Source organism: Perissodus microlepis, chromosome 3 (assembly GCF_051167445.1).
Source record: "Perissodus microlepis isolate ML-2025 ecotype Zambia chromosome 3, ASM5116744v1, whole genome shotgun sequence".
In the NCBI taxonomy this organism is placed as follows: domain Eukaryota; kingdom Metazoa; phylum Chordata; class Actinopteri; order Cichliformes; family Cichlidae; genus Perissodus; species Perissodus microlepis.
The window spans coordinates 34526724-34532600 of NC_140463.1; the positions used below are offsets into that span (position 1 = coordinate 34526724).

At 35.7% G+C, this 5877-nt stretch overlaps 1 long non-coding RNA gene across 1 annotated transcript; it reads left to right on the forward strand.

The window, feature by feature from the left end:
• Positions 1-4106, forward strand: LOC146391303 (uncharacterized). The gene is made up of 4 exons (XR_014799145.1): positions 1-85; positions 675-772; positions 1482-1637; positions 2228-4106. It is a non-coding gene; the product is annotated as an uncharacterized LOC146391303 (long non-coding RNA).
• Positions 4107-5877: the final 1771 nt, after the last annotated feature.

Here is a 5877-nt window from a genome sequence, read left to right on the forward strand (position 1 = left end):
ATCACTAATCCTCCAGCATTGTTGTTTTGGTGGCGCAGGCTTCTTCCTTGGTACATGTTCACATCTTTTTTCAGTGCACCTCCAGGTAAACACGTTTCCTTATACACAGAATGAAGGTATAACAATTTTTATGCTACTTTTGTACTGTGCATACTTTTAATGCCAGTTAAGACATGCTTATCAGTACATGACGCTCAGTCTTGTGTGTCATATCGTCCCTCTGGTGGATTTGTTCGGTGTTTCATAATACATCCTGTATTGTACTCTTTTATATTTGCATTTATGTTTAATAGGCTATTTACAATAAGTACTGTCCATTAATTCTCTTCTCTTAATCCAATCCAGAGGGGCTGGAGCCTGCATTAACTAAATGTTACTTTTTAAAAAAGAAAAGAGCAAAAATGTTCAAATAAATTTGTTGTTTGTTTTGTGGTAGACTTCAAATGGGAGGAGCCACTTTATCAGTGTCCTTCAAAGGAAATTTTTAAAAAAGTTTTTTATGTTGTTGGTGGTTACTAACATTTACATACACAAAAGAGCCAGAAAAGATAAACTGGGTGTCTTACACAGCAGAAAGGTAATGCCTGATTTTATTTTCTGTGGGGGTGGGGGGATTAGGTGGTTGCTCATTATGTAAGACTGTATGGATAGTAAACGCTTCTCTTCTCTGGCAGACTGATCTTTTCATTTTCCTGACAAATAAAAACAACTGGACTGTCTGGATCTTTGCTGGTGAAAGTTGGCATAATGGCAAAACAAACAGCATCATTCGGTAAGAGAGTCCTGTGCAGCACATCTGCAGCTGTTGAGCCATCTCATTTGTGATTTTAAAAATCTATTCTGTCTCCCTTCAGTTTGCATCTTAGTGCTTTTATTCGTCACAGTCTTTGCTCAAGTGATAGTTGGTAACTGAAAGAAGCAGCACATTCAGACTGAATTTATCTGAATATATATTTCCAGTGCATGTAGCATATGTTATTTTTATGATATTATTAATAGATTAGTTGCTTCACATACAGTTGCCAGAGATAACAGGACCAGGCAATAGAAAATGACATGCATAGTTGTAAGAATACCATAGCTTCCCTTTATGCTCCTGCACTTTAACTAATGATGGTGCTGAAGGTGTTTTTGTCCTCTGCAGCCTGAATTCCAAACAAATTAGATACATAACATCTGAGACTACCTCTCAGCATCAGTAAGACGTCCCACACATATTGACACATATTGACTGTCTGCTTCACACTTTGTTTGTTAGGATCTGATCGCTCAAGAAAGCAGAAGTTGTAAAAGCTTAACAGTTGAATTAAGAAAACTGCGACTCCATGAGCGAGCCCTTCACTGTGTCCCCAACAATACACCACACCAGTGTAGACTACATCAAATAAACAGTTCATGAGAAAAGCCATTTATAATAAGATAGTCTTCAAACAGGTGACGTGCAAGCAGTTCTGGTGATACTTTGTCTTTGTGCCTAAAAGGTGGGAAGTACTTCAAGGACTGTCCAGGAATTCCCTTCATTCCTATTTATCTTTGTGGACCCATCTTTGCCTTCTTTGCATTGTGGATGTACGGGTCATGTAACCTGCTTTGTTGGTTCGTGACCACCACCTTCTTCTTTTGCTGGTACATTGCTGGTAAGCTTTAAGGGTTTTACTTAATTTCTGACCACAGCAGGCAGCTCTTGAAAAATAACATGAAGCCTGCACAGCAGAAAATACCAGATTAAGCAAGAAACAAGTATGACAGAGAAAGAAAACAAAAAGCAAAACTAGAATTATTCAAATAACCAAGTGATAAGTTCAGTTTCAGAGTCTTGGCTTTACATGGCATGGAGTGGGGAGATCTTCAATTTTATATAATATAACCATTTTTGGTACCCAGCACTCACCAGCTGTTCAATCCTAAACCTAAACTTGACCAGTTTACTCTGGAAATGGACATTTTTAACATCAAGGAGACTTTAACTTGGCAAAATAAAGGACTAATTAAGCAAAAATATCATACTAATGCTGCACCGGGGGAAAAAAAGATAAGAAAAATAGAAATAATGAAAGCTAAAAACGACTGGATTCATCGCAAAGCTTGTGTTTGTTCTCCTCTCAGGTGCCCAAAGAATAGAAATATATAACAAATTGTATTTATTCAATTATTTATTTGATTATTTCTTTAATTGATATTCCACCAAAATCATTCATTTTCTGAGATTTCTCTCATATTTCTGCAGGTAATGCAGTGATCTACAGCAATTATGAACCAGACTACAGCTACTGCAACAAGACACTCTACCTTTTTGCATTTTGGAGCAACAATCTGACCAACGTCTTATTAATTATGCTTTTTTGTTGTTGCCTTGTTGAAGAAGGGGCTAATAATAGTATTTCTGTTCAAGTATAAATACACACAGAAGGTCAAAATCAGTGTGTATGCTGTCTAATGAGTGTTTTTATGGGATATGTGGATTTAAAGCATATCATCAAATGGATAATACAGCAGCACTGACATTATAATTGACGTGTAAAATGCAGGATTAAACATGAACATAAAATGCTTTTGATATTAGCATGAACTTGAGCTTTTGATTCATTATTACAAATAATATTTTCAGCACTTGATTACATGTGCACATAAAACAGGTTGGTTGATGCTTTTCTGCCTCACTGAGCCGCTGGCAGCTCAGTTATTACAAACTGGAGATTCTCAAAGGTCCAAAACGTATAAAGCTGAAATGCAATGAAATGTGGCAAAAACAAAACACCAGGGAGAATATTTATTTCATAGAATGCTGCAGCTGAAAAAAGTTTATTCTTCAGTGGAATTGTTAGTTAACTCCAGTGCTGTGCAAAAGACCACTTTAAAAAAAAAAACTAAAACTAACAAAAACAAAAACTAACAAACAAAAGCAAGAAAAAAACAACAACAACAAGATAATCTGGCTGTTTGGAAGCAAGATATAGATAAATGAGGGGGGTCTCAAGACTTTTACTTATTGCTTTATTAACAACAAAATTATAGGATTATTGCAGAGATAGTACCTGTATTTAGCCTGTTAATAACAAATATTCAATAAAAGCACCACATATCCATATTAGGACAAGTGATCTTCCTTCTATATGTTAATGATTTTATTTACTCCTCTAGTGTTTTATATAAAGTAACGTTTGCTAATAATACAAATCTGTTTTGTCTCATGAAAACTAGATAATCTCCAACATATTATACATTTAATAGGTTATTGTTTGCAAAAATGTAAAAAAAAATAAATTAAAAAGTAGTTGTATTTAACTCAAACAGAAACGAGAAAAATGTTGACAATGTATGTATCCAGATAAATAGTAGTGTTATCAAGAGGGTAAAATTTGGAATATTTTGGAAGGTTTGATGACTTTGTGACTTCCAAGAGGCAAATTGATGGTTTTATGAAAAAGTTTCCAAATATATTGGTTTATTTTTTAAAATTCAGAAATTGTCCTGAATGTGAATCATTGTGATAATTACATGGTGTAATATGTGTCCTGCTCATTTTAGGAGATTGCAGACGTTACAAAAAGAGTTATATTTAGCTGTATCATGGTCCAAGGTAGATGCTCCCCCTAATCCTCTTCTTCATTATAGACTTCTGAAGTTGTTTAAATATAACATCCTTCATAATGCCCGTGTAATGCATAATGTTGTTTTTTTGGGGGGGGGGTGGGGTGTTACATGTCACTCTTCAGATGTCACTGGATTCGTGTTATCTTTAAGGTATTCTTAAGATGTTTGAGTGATTTAGAGTAGTATGATGATGTCTTTTGGGAATTATATATATATATATATGTATGTATTTCATATATAGTCCACATTCACAAATTATTCACAAATCATTATTTCACAAAGAACTGCATCATATTCATGATCATGTTTGAATTTGTATTGTAGTCGATTTGTGAATAAATTGAACTGACAGTGTTACATTTCCTGTTTGTTCTTTATGTGAAATCGTTTCTTCATCGCTCATGTTTGAATCTTAGTTTCACTTCTTCCAAGTGGAGCAAAAACAGACTACAGTTATATTCGAACTCCACTAGATGCTCCCCTAATGCCTTTACATCCCATGACATTAATGCCTTTGCAAGAATCTGTAATTCAGCAATATTTTCTTACCTGAATTTGTTCATAATCTACAAACAGCTTTACAACTGTCTCTGACCACATGCGCACATTAAGATGAAATCCAGTCTGTCTTAAATGTAAACACCTGAAAAGGTTTTTATGTTGTCTGTCAGTGTAACAACAATCATAACATAATAAATATTTTTATTCTGTTTTTTTTTTTTCAGTTACTCAGATGTAAAACAAAGTCAGGAAACCCAGAGGGGGTCATCTGATTGTTGGGCTTTTCTCTGTATTATTGTAGCTCTTTGAGGTGACTTTTGTGATTTAGCACTACAGGACAGATGAATAGAAAAATATGCTCTAATACAAAAAATATATATAAACAACAACAGATATGTGCATTATTTCACAAATGTATACACTTGGACACACGCGCTCACACAACAAAAGAAGTCTAGCATTGTCAGGATGTACATAACAAATTTAGACACCTCATCGTTAAATAAACTTAATTTTACTGCATTTAAAACATCAAAACACACATATCCTTGTTTTTGTTCAATCTTATTAAAACATCAAAACTTTACGTTGACGTTACATTGTAACTGACTTTCAATCAAGAGAGTGAGTTAGAAAACACTCAGGTGCCGCCCCCTCATAAGAAGTGCACCAAAATTCCATGTCAAAAAGTACAAATGGCACAAACAGCTTGGAAGAAGCATAATTATTAATAATAATTGTCACAACTATGTTTACCCTGCACTCCCATAGTGGCTGCTGTCGTAAAAAAATCAGCCTGCTAATCAATCAAATCAATCTACTCGCCCCTCGTCCTCTTGGGGGCGCTCTCAGCTCGTGGGCTCACCTGCTCGCTGAGTTCACCAGTCAGTTTGTAGGAAGTGTAAAGTCCTTCAGTGGACATTAGAGCCGTCTGTTAGTGTGGAAACTGCACAGGTAAAATGTATAAAATGAAAAGGTGAACATGGTGTTGATTTGCAGCTGTGACTGACTGACTGAAGCTTTCATCTCAGGAACCACAGCGAGGCGTAGCAGGTAAAACAGCTATAAGGATGAAGGTGTTTGACAGGTAAAATCCAGCTAAAATCAAGTCCTTTAAGTCACAAACCACTTCAAGAACCAATTTGAAGCTCAGATCATCTCTAATTGGTTTGTTGAACATTACACGTACTTCACTCCGGCAGCTCTGAAGGCTGGTAATAGCAAGATACAACTGCTGATGCAGCCAGAGGGTCTTTGTGCTGTTCTGGTAGATGTGCCGATCTGCTTCTCCTACATGATTTGGTCCGTTGGCTTATATTTTATTGTAAATTTCCACATGTAGCTTTTGCAATGAACCAAAGATAACAGACCTGTAAAATGTCAGATGCTGAAATTTTAATCTTAAGGAGATGTTTTGTTTTTTTCCACAGACATGTAGTAACGAACGCAAGAATCACAATAGAGTATAACAGAATAAAGTCTGCACACATATACTCTTGAGTGATATCCTATTCTTAATATATTTCATTTAATATGATGTCAGCCGACCCTTTTCCTTTTATAACAAACCCCCGGCACCCTGGAGATGTGACATCGCCTCTGAATGGGTTTTAGATAGTTAAGCTAGTGCGTCACGCTCATAGCGTCTTTATATTTCTATTACTGTACAGACAGTCGGAAACCGCTCAGGATGATGCTAGCTAAGCCAACGCGATTTCAGTTTTGTCAGCTAATAAGTGAAATGCGACCAATAAACAGGAGCAGCTACACTGTATACGAGTT